Source organism: Xyrauchen texanus, unplaced genomic scaffold (genome assembly GCF_025860055.1).
Source record: "Xyrauchen texanus isolate HMW12.3.18 unplaced genomic scaffold, RBS_HiC_50CHRs HiC_scaffold_357, whole genome shotgun sequence".
Classification (NCBI taxonomy): Eukaryota; Metazoa; Chordata; class Actinopteri; order Cypriniformes; family Catostomidae; genus Xyrauchen; species Xyrauchen texanus.
The window spans coordinates 1-13,908 of record NW_026266325.1 but is presented as its reverse complement, the minus strand read 5'-3'; the positions used below and the strand labels follow the sequence as shown (position 1 = coordinate 13,908).

Below are 13,908 nucleotides of genomic sequence, written 5' to 3'. Positions count from 1 at the left end.
TGGACCAAGTTTTGGACCCTGTTCCAGGGGCGCTGTCGAGCCCCCCTGCCACGCCCCGGTACCAGCTTCAGCCCGGTCCTAATGGCCGCGGGTTCTGACCAGTGTGCAAAGTTTCAAGAGTTTTTGAGCATGTTAAGAGCCCCAAAAGTGCCCCAATAGTCGTAAAAAAATAATAATAATAATAATTAAAGCTGCGAGCAGCGATGACGGGCCCAAGCCGGTGGCACCGCCACCCCTGGGCCTTTAGGGTCGCCGCGCACGATGGGCAATAACGTAAGCTTCGCTCGACCGTCGAGAAGATGTGTGCAAATTCCAAGAAATCCACATTCAAACCAAAATATCTGACTTTCTGTTGGTCTGTTTGTTCACTTGAGACATAAGGGGTGATTTAAAAGCATTTTGAAAGTGACACACTTCCTTCTGCCAGTTGGTGGCGCTATAACTGACTCACAATAGCAACATCCATGCGATCGGCCTCTTACAGCGAACACACTGCTGAAGTTTCGTCGAGATCAATTAATGTATGCAGAAGTTATAACAGACTTCCTGTTTCTCTTACTGCCTTCTGCCAGTTATTATAGGCTTTGTACTTTACTCACGCTCCAATACCGACGTAGAAAATCATCCTCTTTACATGCGCAAAAATATGCTTGGAAACATCACAGTGGAGCGGTGCTTACTGTGAATGATACGAATTGTACTACTGACTATTTAAACAGAGTAATTTTTATATGGTAGGTTTACTATTTTATTATTATATTTTATTGCGGCTATAATGAACAGGCTGCAATGTCAAGATTGCAATGATGGAGTGTGTGTGTGTGTGTGTGTGTGTGTATTTGTAACCTTAAAGGGGTCATATAATGCCATTTTTGTACAAGTTAATATGAATCTTTAGGGTCTAAATGAAAACTTTGTAATATACTTTTATTAAAAATTCTCATTAGTATTTTAAGAAAACACTAATTTTAACTGCTCAGAAACAGCTCCGTTTTCAGCACGTCGTTTCAGTGCATATGACTTTAAATGATAATGAGGTTTGGTCACCCGCCCCTCCCTCCGTTCTGGGGAATTCTAGTCTTGAATCATATGCATTTGCAAGATGTAAACAGTATTTTGCCAGTATTGTGTTACCATTCATCTTCATGCAGTTATAACTGTTTTTTTACATTACTTCTTAATCAGTAACATACAAGTAAACCAGGTGTAACTTAGTGTTACCATGTTAACTGTAACACCTGCGTACACAGTTTTTAATAACACAATAACCATAACGCGTTGTTCATTATAAGCGTGGGATTATGAATTATATTGAGAACGTCGTAGCGTTATGGAAAACATGCCGTAATGTACCCTGAGTGTAAACATTAGCCACATGCAGTTTAGCGTTGTTTTGGTTAAACTCACCTCTGAATGCTGCTTTACCTGCAGTTGAGCGTTGTTAAACTCACCGATGAATGGGGTTGTACACCACAATGAGCGTTGTTAAACTCACCGATGAATGCGGTTGCCTATGAACGCGCTAAACCTTAGCTGAGAGGGCACTTTTATATCAGATTGTGAGGGTTTTTAAACATAAAAAAAACTGTTGGAGGGCCAGATAAAGATGATCTGGGGGCCACCATTATACTAACCCTGCCATAGATCATTCATTGTAGCCTATTCCTTTTTATTTTTATTTATTGCAGTCTCGACCCATTCGCAGCAGACCAAAAACGTACGTGCAGGTCCAGCTGTTTCGTTTTGGTGGTGCGATTAAGACTTTCGTCGAACATCAGCACGAACGGTCCCGTGATTTTGGAAATTAGTCATCATCCGCTATTCCAAAGCGCGTAATGGCTGATGGCTGTCGTTTGCTGGAGACCCTTCACAGCAGTTAGATGTTTTTCACTTTTTGAATGAGACTCCAGCGCCGTACACCCAACATTCCCAATTTAATAGCTTTCTTGCATAAGCAGTAGGCTTCAAATGCGTTATTTGCAACTGGCTTTAACCAAGCACGAAATTCAGATTTTTCAAGCCAAGTATCGCTAAACTTGCACTTCCTCATAGCTGAATAAAATCCGTTTAACGTCTTTCTGTGGTATCCGAGAGACTCGCGCCAATAACACGAAAGCTCAAAGCTGGCTGTTGCATGTTGGTCTATTTTGTAGTCATAATACAGCGAATTATATTTGGACTAGCGAAATAAGAAACTACAACACCACGGAAGTAAAAAAGAAACATTCCAAAGTGCTGCGGGAGCATTTAAATGAGATTTACATGGACGTAGGAAAATTAAGACCTGTTAAAAATTATTTAAGACCTAGAACACAATACTTCAGCAAATTTAAGACTTTTAAGGCCTTAAATTGTGATTTTGAAATTTTAGACTTTTTAAGACTTTTTAAGACCCCGTGGAAACCCTGTTTTTTTTTTTTTTTTTTTTGTAGAGTATTTTTTATTGTATCACCAAAGCAATGGCGCTCACGACTCCCGTTGAAGTATCCAGCATCTCTAAGGTCTGCAAATAACTCCATCCAGAACTGAGACCTATATACATTTTGAAGAGTCCTCAAGCTGATGTTTACACCGTGTACAGCGTCACGAGTGGCCCTCGTTAAAATATTGAACGCAATGATGCAGTATGTCTTGTTTTTCCGTCTGGTCCGCGTCTTTTAAAATCTCCAAACACCGTTCTCAACAGTCAACACGTACAAGTGTTCTTCTTACGTTAAAACAACGAGAATACAGAAAATGTGCTTAGACCTCCATCTAGTGGTTATATTATAGAATTAAAGGAGAAATGACATATGAGACAGCTTTATAACTGAAATAGACAAGTTTAATATAACTATTCTGATAAGTGTATATTTCCAACGTCATGTTTGTGTTATCCGTTTCTGTAAGTTTTTGTGACGTGTTTCAGAAAGATAATCGCTTAGACAGAGTAATAGTTTATTTTCATCTTAACCGGACATCACAGTTGATCAGTGAAATAATTAATAATTCAATATATTGATACCGATTTCTTTATCAACTGTTTGTTCAATTGAGACATAAGGGGTGATTTCAAAGCATTTTGAAAGTGACACACTTCCTTCTGCCAGTTGGTGGCGCTATAACTTTGACTCACAATAGTCACATCCACGCGACCGGCCTCTTCAAGTGAAGAAACTGCTCAAGTTTCATCGAGATCAAGTAATGTATGCAGAAGTTATAACACAGTTCCTTGCTGTTTAAGCTTCATTTATGTGCTTTTTGAGCTTCAAAGTTCTTGTGCAATGTGTTCCACATTCAAACCAAAATATCTGACTCTAGGTCAAAGTATGAAACCAATACCCCACTTTTGTCTGAAGGTGGCGCTACTGAGCCCCTGCACCAGGCATCAAAAACAAAATTCAAGTTTGAAGAGCTGCCGCGACAGCAGTATTTAAGATATCAATAATTCTTTCACACGTCTACATCTGCCGTGTGTTTACATTATACACCTAAAGTTTGAAGTAAATCGTGTAACAATAAGTGGGTGATTTTAAAGCATTTTGAAAGTGACACACTTCCTTCTGCCAGTTGGTGGCACTATAACTTTGACTCACAATAGTCACATCCATGCGATCGGCCTCTTACAGCGAACACACCGCTGAAGTTTCATCGAGATCAATTAATGTATGTAGAAGTTATAACACTCTGACTGTTTCTCGTTTCTCGCCATCATTTCGTTTCCTCGCCACGGCCAAACCGTTGGAGATATCAAAAATCTGCCGGCAATTTTTCATGGTCAATGTCTTGACATCATGCTGACCGAGTTTGGTGGCGATTGGTGGAGTTCTCTGGGAGGAGTATTCCAAATTCCATTGCGTGCGTTTTTCAAACAACCCTAAATAGACGGTTTCCTGTTGGTCTGGGGTAAAAAGTAAAAGTATGAAGGATATATGAAATGATGAGATCTATATGTGTACCGAGTTTCATATTATTACATGCAAGCGTGTTTGAGTTATAGACCAAGTTTTCGGCCCCTGTTCCAGGGGCGCTGTCGAGCCCCTGCCACGCCCGGTACCAGCTTCAGGCCGGCCCTAATGACCGCAGGTTCTGACCCGTGTGCAAAGTTTCAAGAGTTTTTGAGCATGTTAAGAGCCCCAAAAGTGCCCCGTAAGTCGTAAAAAAATAATAATAATAATAATTAAAGCTGCGAGCAGCGATGGCGAGCCCAAGCCGGTGGCACCGCCACCCTGGGCCTTTAGGGTCGCCAGCGCCACGACGGGCAATAACGTAAGCTTCGCTCGACCGTCGAGAAGATGTGTGCAAATTCCAAGAAATCCACATTCAAACCAAAATATCTGACTTTCTGTTGGTCTGTTTGTTCACTTGAGACATAAGGGGTGATTTAAAAGCATTTTGAAAGTGACACACTTCCTTCTGCCAGTTGGTGGCGCTATAACTGACTCACAATAGCAACATCCATGCGATCGGCCTCTTACAGCGAACACACTGCTGAAGTTTCGTCGAGATCAATTAATGTATGCAGAAGTTATAACAGACTACCTGTTTCTCTTACTGCCTTCTGCCAGTTATTATAGGCTTTGTACTTTACTCACGCTGCAATACCGACGTAGAAAATCATCCTCTTTACATGCGCAAAAATATGCTTGGAAACATCACAGTGGAGCGGTGCTTACTGTGAATGATACGAATTGTACTACTGACTATTTAAACAGAGTAATTTTTATATGGTAGGTTTACTATTTTATTATTATATTTTATTGCGGCTATAATGAACAGGCTGCAATGTCAAGATTGCAATGATGGAGTGTGTGTGTGTGTGTGTGTATTTGTAACCTTAAAGGGGTCATATAATGCCATTTTTGTACAAGTTAATATGAATCTTTAGGGTCTAAATGAAAACTTTGTAGTATACTTTTATTAAAAATTCTCATTAGTATTTTAAGAAAACACTAATTTTAACTGCTGAAAAACAGCTCCGTTTTCAGCACGCCGTTTCAGTGCATATGACTTTAAATGATAATGAGGTTTGGTCACCCCGCCCCTCCCTCCGTTCTGGGGGAATTCTAGTCTTGAATCATATGCATTTGCAAGATGTAAACAGTATTTTGCCAGTATTGTGTTACCATTCATCTTCATGCAGTTATAACTGTTTTTTTTTACATTACTTCTTAATCAGTAACATACAAGTAAACCAGGTGTAACTTAGTGTTACCATGTTAACTGTAACACCTGCGTACACAGTTTTTAATAACACAATAACCATAACGCGTTGTTCATTATAAACGTGTGATTATGAATTATATTGAGAACGTCGTAACGTTATGGAAAACATGCCGTAATGTACCCTGAGTGTAAACATTAGCCACATGCAGTTTAGCGTTGTTTTGGTTGAACTCACCTCTGTGTGCTGCTTTACCTGCAGTTGAGCGTTGTTAAACTCACCGATGAATGGTGTTGTACCCACAATGAGCGTTGTTAAACTCACCGATGAATGCGGTTGCCTATGAACGCGCTAAACCTTTGCTGAGCGGGCACTTTGATATCAGATTGTGAGGGTTTTTAAAAATAAAAAAAACTGTTGGAGGGCCAGATAAAGATGATCTGGGGGCCACCATTATACTAGCCCTGCCATAGATCATTCATTGTAGCCTATTCCTTTTAATTTTTATTTATTGCAGTCTCGACCCATTCGCAGCAGACGAAAAACGTACGTGCAGGTCCAGCTGTTTCGTTTTGGTGGTGCGATGAAGACTTTCGTCGAACATCAGCACGAACGGTCCCGTGATTTTGGAAATTAGTCATCATCCGCTATTCCAAAGCGCGTAATGGCTGATGGCTGTAGTTTGCTGGAGACCCTTGACAGCAGTTAGATATTTTTCACTTTTTGAATGAGACTCCAGCGCCCGTACACCCAACATTCCCAATTTAATAGCTTTCTTGCATAAGCAGTAGGCTTCAAATGCGTTATTTGCAACTGGCTTTAACCAAGCACGAAATTCAGATTTTTCAAGCCAAGTATCGCTAAACTTGCACTTCCTCATAGCTGAATAAAATCCGTTTAACGTCTTTCTGTTGTATCCGAGAGACTCGCGCCAATAACACGAAAGCTCAAAGCTGGCTGTTGCATGTTGGTCTATTTTGTAGTCATAATACAGCGAATTATATTTGGACTAGCGAAATAAGAAACTACAACAGCACGGAAGTAAAAAAAGAAACATTCCAAAGCGCTATGGGAGCATTTAAATGAGATTTACATGGACGTAGGAAAATTAAGACCTGTTAAAAATTATTTAAGACCTAGAACACAATACTTCAGCAAATTTAAGACTTTTTAAGGCCTTAAATTGTGATTTTGAAATTTTAGACTTTTTAAGACTTTTTAAGACCCCGCGGAAACCCTGTTTTTTTTTTTTTTTTTTTTTTTTTTGTAGAGTATTTTTTATTGTATCACCAAAGCAATGACGCTCACGACTCCCGTTGAAGTATCCAGCATCTCTAAGGTCTGCAAATAACTCCATCCAGAACTGAGACCTATATACATTTGAAGAGTCCTCAAGCTGATGCTTACACCGTGTACAGCGTACGAGTGGCCCTCGTTAAAATATTGAACGCAATGATGCAGTATGTCTTGTTTTTCCGTCTGGTCCGCGTCTTTTAAAATCTCCAAACACCGTTCTCAACAGTCAACACATACAAGTGTTCTTCTTACGTTAAAACAACGAGAATACAGAAAATGTGCTTAGACCTCCATCTAGTGGTTATATTATAGAATTAAAGGAGAAATATGAGACAGCTTTATAACTGAAATAGACAAGTTTAATATAACTATTCTGATAAGTGTATATTTCCAACGTCATGTTTGTGTTATCCGTTTCTGTAAGTTTTTGTGAGTGTTTCAGAAAGATAATCGCTTAGACAGAGTAATAGTTTATTTTCATCTTAACCGGACATCACAGTTGATCAGTGAAATAATTAATAATTCAATATATTGATACCGATTTCTTTATCAACTGTTTGTTCAATTGAGACATAAGGGGGTGATTTCAAAGCATTTTGAAAGTGACACACTTCCTTCTGCCAGTTGGTGGCGCTATAACTTTGACTCACAATAGTCACATCCACGCGACCGGCCTCTTCAAGTGAAGAAACTGCTTAAGTTTCATCGAGATCAAGTAATGTATGCAGAAGTTATAACACAGTTCCTTGCTGTTTAAGCTTCATTTATGTGCTTTTTTGAGCTTCAAAGTTCTTGTGCAATGTGTTCCACATTCAAACCAAAATATCTGACTCTAGGTCAAAGTATCAAACCAAAATATCTGACTCTAGGTCAAAGTATGAAACCAATACCCCACTTTTGTCTGAAGGTGGCGCTACTGAGCCCCTGCACCAGGCATCAAAAAAGAAAATTCAAGTTTGAAGAGCTGCCGCGACAGCAGTATTTAAGATATCAATAATTCTTTCACACGTCTACATCTGCCGTGTGTTTACATTATACACCTAAAGTTTGAAGTAAATCGTGTAACAATAAGTGGGTGATTTTAAAGCATTTTGAAAGTGACACACTTCCTTCTGCCAGTTGGTGGCGCTATAACTTTGACTCACAATAGTCACATCCATGCGATCGGCCTCTTACAGCGAACACACCGCTGAAGTTTCATCGAGATCAATTAATGTATGTAGAAGTTATAACACTCTGACTGTTTCTCGTTTCTCGCCATCATTTCGTTTCCTCGCCACGGCCAAACCGTTGGAGATATCAAAAATCTGCCGGCAATTTTTCATGGTCAATGTCTTGACATCATGCTGACCGAGTTTGGTGGCGATTGGTGGAGTTCTCTGGGAGGAGTATTCCAAATTCCATTGCGTGCATTTTCAAACAACCCTAAATAGACGGTTTCCTGTTGGTCTGGGGTAAAAAGTAAAAGTATGAAGGATATATGAAATGATGAGATCTATATGTGTACCGAGTTTCATATTATTACATGCAAGCGTGTTTGAGTTATAGACCAAGTTTTCGGCCCCTGTTCCAGGGGGCGCTGTCGAGCCCCCCTGCCACGCCCGGGTACCAGCTTCAGGCCGGCCCTAATGACCGCAGGTTCTGACCCGTGTGCAAAGTTTCAAGAGTTTTTGAGCATGTTAAGAGCCCCAAAAGTGCCCCGTAAGTCGTACAAAAAAAAAATAAAAAAAAAATAATAATAATTAAAGCTGCGAGCAGCGATGACGGGCCCAAGCCGGTGGCACCGCCACCCCTGGGCCTTTAGGGTCGCCGCGCACGACGGGCAATAACGTAAGCTCGCTTCGACCGTCGAGAAGATGTGTGCAAATTCCAAGAAATCCACATTCAAACCAAAATATCTGACTTTCTATTGGTCTGTTTGTTCACTTGAGACATAAGGGGTGATTTAAAAGCATTTTGAAAGTGACACACTTCCTTCTGCCAGTTGGTGGCGCTATAACTGACTCACAATAGCAACATCCATGCGATCGGCCTCTTACAGCGAACACACTGCTGAAGTTTCAGTCGAGATCAATTAATGTATGCAGAAGTTATAACAGACTTCCTGTTTCTCTTACTGCCTTCTGCCAGTTATTATAGGCTTTGTACTTTACTCACGCTCCAATACCGACGTAGAAAATCATCCTCTTTGCATGCGTAAAAATATGCTTGGAAACATCACAGTGGGCGGTGCTTACTGTGAATGATACTGAATTGTACTTCTGACTATTTAAACAGAGTAATTTTTATATGGTAGGTTTACTATTTTATTATTATATTTTATTGCGGCTATAATGAACAGGCTGCAATGTCAAGATTGCAATGATGGAGTGTGTGTGTGTGTATTTGTAACCTTAAAGGGGTCATATAATGCCATTTTTGTACAAGTTAATATGAATCTTTAGGGTCTAAATGAAAACTTTGTAATATACTTTTATTAAAAATTCTCATTAGTGTTTTAAGAAAACACAAATTTTAACTGCTCAAAAACAGCTCCGTTTTCAGCACGCCGTTTCAGTGCATATGACTTTAAATGATAATGAGGTTTGGTCACCCGCCCCTCCCTCCGTTCTGGGGAATTGTAGTCTTGAATCATATGCATTTGCAAGATGTAAACAGTATTTTGCCAGTATTGTGTTACCATTCATCTTCATGCAGTTATAACTGTTTTTTTTTACATTACTTCTTAATCAGTAACATACAAGTAAACCAGGTGTAACTTAGTGTTACCATGTTAACTGTAACACCTGCGTACACAGTTTTTAATAACACAATAACCATAACGCGTTGTTCATTATAAACGTGTGATTATGAATTATATTGAGAACGTCGTAACGTTATGGAAAACATGCCGTAATGTACCCTGAGTGTAAACATTAGCCACATGCAGTTTAGCGTTGTTTTGGTTGAACTCACCTCTGAGTGCTGCTTTACCTGCAGCTGAGTGCTGCTTTACCTGCAGTTGAGCGTTGTTAAACTCACCGATGAATGGTGTTGTACGCCACAATGAGCGTTGTTAAACTCACCGATGAATGCGGTTGCCTATGAACGCGCTAAACCTTTGCTGAGAGGGCACTTTGATATCAGATTGTGAGGGTTTTTAAAAATAAAAAAAACTGTTGGAGGGTCAGATAAAGATGATCTGGGGGCCACCATTATACTAGCCCTGCCATAGATCATTCATTGTAGCCTATTCCTTTTTATATTTATTTATTGCAGTCTCGACCCATTCGCAGCAGACGAAAAGCGTACGTGCAGGTCCAGCTGTTTCGTTTTGGTGGTGCGATGAAGACTTTCGTCGAACATCAGCACGAACGGTCCCGTGATTTTGGAAATTAGTCATCATCCGCTATTCCAAAGCGCGTAATGGCTGATGGCTGTAGTTTGCTGGAGACCCTTGACAGCAGTTAGATATTTTTCACTTTTTGAATGAGACTCCAGCGCCCGTACACCCAACATTCCCAATTTAATAGCTTTCTTGCATAAGCAGTAGGCTTCAAATGCGTTATTTGCAACTGGGTTTAACCAAGCACGAAATTCAGATTTTTCAAGCCAAGTATCGCTAAACTTGCACTTCCTCATAGCTGAATAAAATCCGTTTAACGTCTTTCTGTTGTATCCGAGAGACTCGCGCCAATAACACGAAAGCTCAAAGCTGGCTGTTGCATGTTGGTCTATTTTGTAGTCATAATACAGCGAATTATATTTGGACTAGCGAAATAAGAAACTACAACACCACGGAAGTAAAAAAAAGAAACATTCCAAAGCGCTGCGGGAGCATTTAAATGAGATTTACATGGACGTAGGAAAATTAAGACCTGTTAAAAATTATTTAAGACCTAGAACACAATACTTCAGCAAATTTAAGACTTTTTAAGGCCTTAAATTGTGATTTTGAAATTTTAGACTTTTTAAGACTTTTTAAGACCCCGTGGAAACCCTGTTTTTTTATTTTATTTTATTTTATTTTTTTTGTAGAGTATTTTTTTATTGTATCACCAAAGCAATGACGCTCACGACTCCCGTTGAAGTATCCAGCATCTCTAAGGTCTGCAAATAACTCCATCCAGAACTGAGACCTATATACATTTTGAAGAGTCCTCAAGCTGATGCTTACACCGTGTACAGCGTACGAGTGGCCCTCGTTAAAATATTGAACGCAATGATGCAGTATGTCTTGTTTTTCCGTCTGGTCCGCGTCTTTTAAAATCTCCAAACACCGTTCTCAACAGTCAACACGTACAAGTGTTCTTCTTACGTTAAAACAACGAGAATACAGAAAATGTGCTTAGACCTCCATCTAGTGGTTATATTATAGAATTAAAGGAGAAATTACATATGAGACAGCTTTATAACTGAAATAGACAAGTTTAATATAACTATACTGATAAGTGTATATTTCCAACGTCATGTTTGTGTTATCCGTTTCTGTAAGTTTTTGTGACGTGTTTCAGAAAGATAATCGCTTAGACAGAGTAATAGTTTATTTTCATCTTAACCGGACATCACAGTTGATCAGTGAAATAATTCATAATTCAATATATTGATACCGATTTCTTTATCAACTGTTTGTTCAATTGAGACATAAGGGGTGAATTCAAAGCATTTTGAAAGTGACACACTTCCTTCTGCCAGTTGGTGGCGCTATAACTTTGACTCACAATAGTCACATCCACGCGACCGGCCTCTTCAAGTGAAGAAACTGCTTAAGTTTCATCGAGATCAAGTAATGTATGCAGAAGTTATAACACACTTCCTTGCTGTTTAAGCTTCATTTATGTGCTTTTTGAGCTTCAAAGTTCTTGTGCAATGTGTTCCACATTCAAACCAAAATATCTGACTGTAGGTCAAAGTATGAAACCAATACCCCACTTTTGTCTGAAGGTGGCGCTACTGAGCCCCTGCACCAGGCATCAAAAAGAAAATTCAAGTTTGAAGAGCTGCCGCGACAGCAGTATTTATGATATCAATAATTCTTTCACACGTCTACATCTGCCGTGTGTTTACATTATACACCTAAAGTTTGAAGTAAATCGTGTAACAATAAGTGGGTGATTTTAAAGCATTTTGAAAGTGACACACTTCCTTCTGCCAGTTGGTGGCGCTATAACTTTGACTCACAATAGTCACATCCATGCGATCGGCCTCTTACAGCGAACACACCGCTGAAGTTTCATCGAGATCAATTAATGTATGTAGAAGTTATAACACTCTGACTGTTTCTCGTTTCTCGCCATCATTTCGTTTCCTCGCCACGGCCAAACCGTTGGAGATATCAAAAATCTGCCGGCAATTTTTCATGGTCAATGTCTTGACATCATGCTGACCGAGTTTGGTGGCGATTGGTGGAGTTCTCTGGGAGGAGTATTCCAAATTCCATTGCGTGCGTTTTCAAACAACCCTAAATAGACGGTTTCCTGTTGGTCTGGGGTAAAAAGTGAAAGTATGAAGGATATATGAAATGATGAGATCTATATGTGTACCGAGTTTCATATTATTACATGCAAGCGTGTTTGAGTTATAGACCAAGTTTTCGGCCCCTGTTCCAGGGGCGCTGTCGAGCCCCTGCCACGCCCGGATACCAGCTTCAGGCCGGCCCTAATGACCGCAGGTTCTGACCCGTGTGCAAAGTTTCAAGAGTTTTTGAGCATGTTAAGAGCCCCAAAAGTGCCCGTAAGTCGTAAAAAAAAAAATAATAATAATAATAATAATAATAATAATAATAATAATCCTAACGAAAATAATAGGGTCCTACGGACTTTGTGCTTGGGCCCTAATAATAATAATAATAATAATCCTAACGAAAACAATAGGGTCCTACGCACTTTGTGCTTGGGCCCTAATAATAATAATAATAATAATAATAATAATAATAATAATCCTAACGAAAACAATAGGGTCCTACGCACTTTGTGCTTGGGCCCTAATAATAATAATCCTAACGAAAACAATAGGGCCTTGCCTTTTCAAGGCTTGGGCCCTAATAATCCTAACGAAAACAATAGGGCCTTGCCTTTTCAAGGCTTGGGCCCTAATAATCCTAACGAAAACAATAGGGTCCTACGCACTTTGTGCTTGGGCCCTAATAAAACCGTCAAATACAATAGAGTCCCTCCTTACGGAGGAATCTAATAAAACCGTCAAATACAACAGATTCCCTCCTTACGGAGGAATCTAATAAAACCGTCAAATACAATAGATTCCCTCCTTACGGAGGAATCTAATAATAATAATAATAATAATAATAAAACCGTCAAATACAGTAGATTCCCTCCTTACGGAGGAATCTAATAATAATACTGACAAATACAATAGATTCCCTCCTACGGAGGAATCTAATAATAATACTGACAAATACAATAGATTCCCTCCTACGGAGGAATCTAATAATACTGTCAAATACAATAGATTCCCTCCTTACGGAGGAATCTAATAATACTGACAAATACAATAGATTCCCTCCTACGGAGGAATCTAATAATAATACTGACAAATACAATAGATTCCCTCCTACGGAGGAATCTAATAATACTGTCAAATACAATAGATTCCCTCCTTACGGAGGAATCTAATAATACTGACAAATACAATAGTGAAAAATGATTTAATGACATGAAATAAAAAATTATAAATGCTTTATATAAGTAAATTAATTTGTTTTATATCACATTTTTGTTTTAATAAAATAAATAGGCTTAACCTGGAAAATAAATAAAGAGACAAGAAATATCTGGCAATATATATTTTATTGTTTGTGTACCTGAGATAGATAGTAAGATATGAGGAACTTGTATGCAACCAAAGAAAATTTTAAATGGCCAACTCAAATAAAAGATCAAATAAATAGAATTGAATAATGGCAAACACAATTAAACTTTGCAATTATTTTTGAAATGCTACAGTATCTTAACTTTATTATATCATAATGAAAAGGGACATCAAAACATTAATCATTCATTTATAACTTTTTGAATAATCTGCAATTAGTATTATATTTTGTTGGCTACATCATTCACGAGTTAGTGCAAAAAAAAAAAGTGACGTTAAAGTCACTTATATTGTCCAGCATTTGTTACAGATTATTTTTTATCTATACACATACTAGCCAGACATCCTTCTGAAATATCAAATACATATCATGGATAAAGCCGTTATAGCCTTTCATATCATTCCCATCAGTCCGACTGACCTGGAGGTCATAGTGCAAGTGTATATCACCAGTGTAGAGCACAGTCAAACAGTTTTGGGTTTATTCGTTATCCATTTTGGTCTGTTTACAAAGCCAGCCTAGCGTCAGTGTGCTGTTGCCCTTATCTGAAGCGGAATTCCTTCTTCAGTCATCTGTGGATTGGCTGCGAGGGTAAATGCTATATAATCAATCAATAGTGAAACTACCAGTTTGAAAATGAAAATTCTGTCACCCTCATGTT

At 38.9% G+C, this 13,908-nt stretch overlaps 1 long non-coding RNA gene across 1 annotated transcript; it reads right to left on the bottom strand.

Annotated features, from left to right (window-relative positions):
• Positions 1-388: 388 nt before the first annotated feature.
• On the bottom strand, positions 389-8,989 carry LOC127642080 (uncharacterized). The gene is made up of 3 exons (XR_007970268.1): positions 8,832-8,989; positions 4,522-4,815; positions 389-546 (listed from the first exon to the last, which is right to left on the bottom strand). It is a non-coding gene; the product is annotated as an uncharacterized LOC127642080 (long non-coding RNA).
• Positions 8,990-13,908: the final 4,919 nt, after the last annotated feature.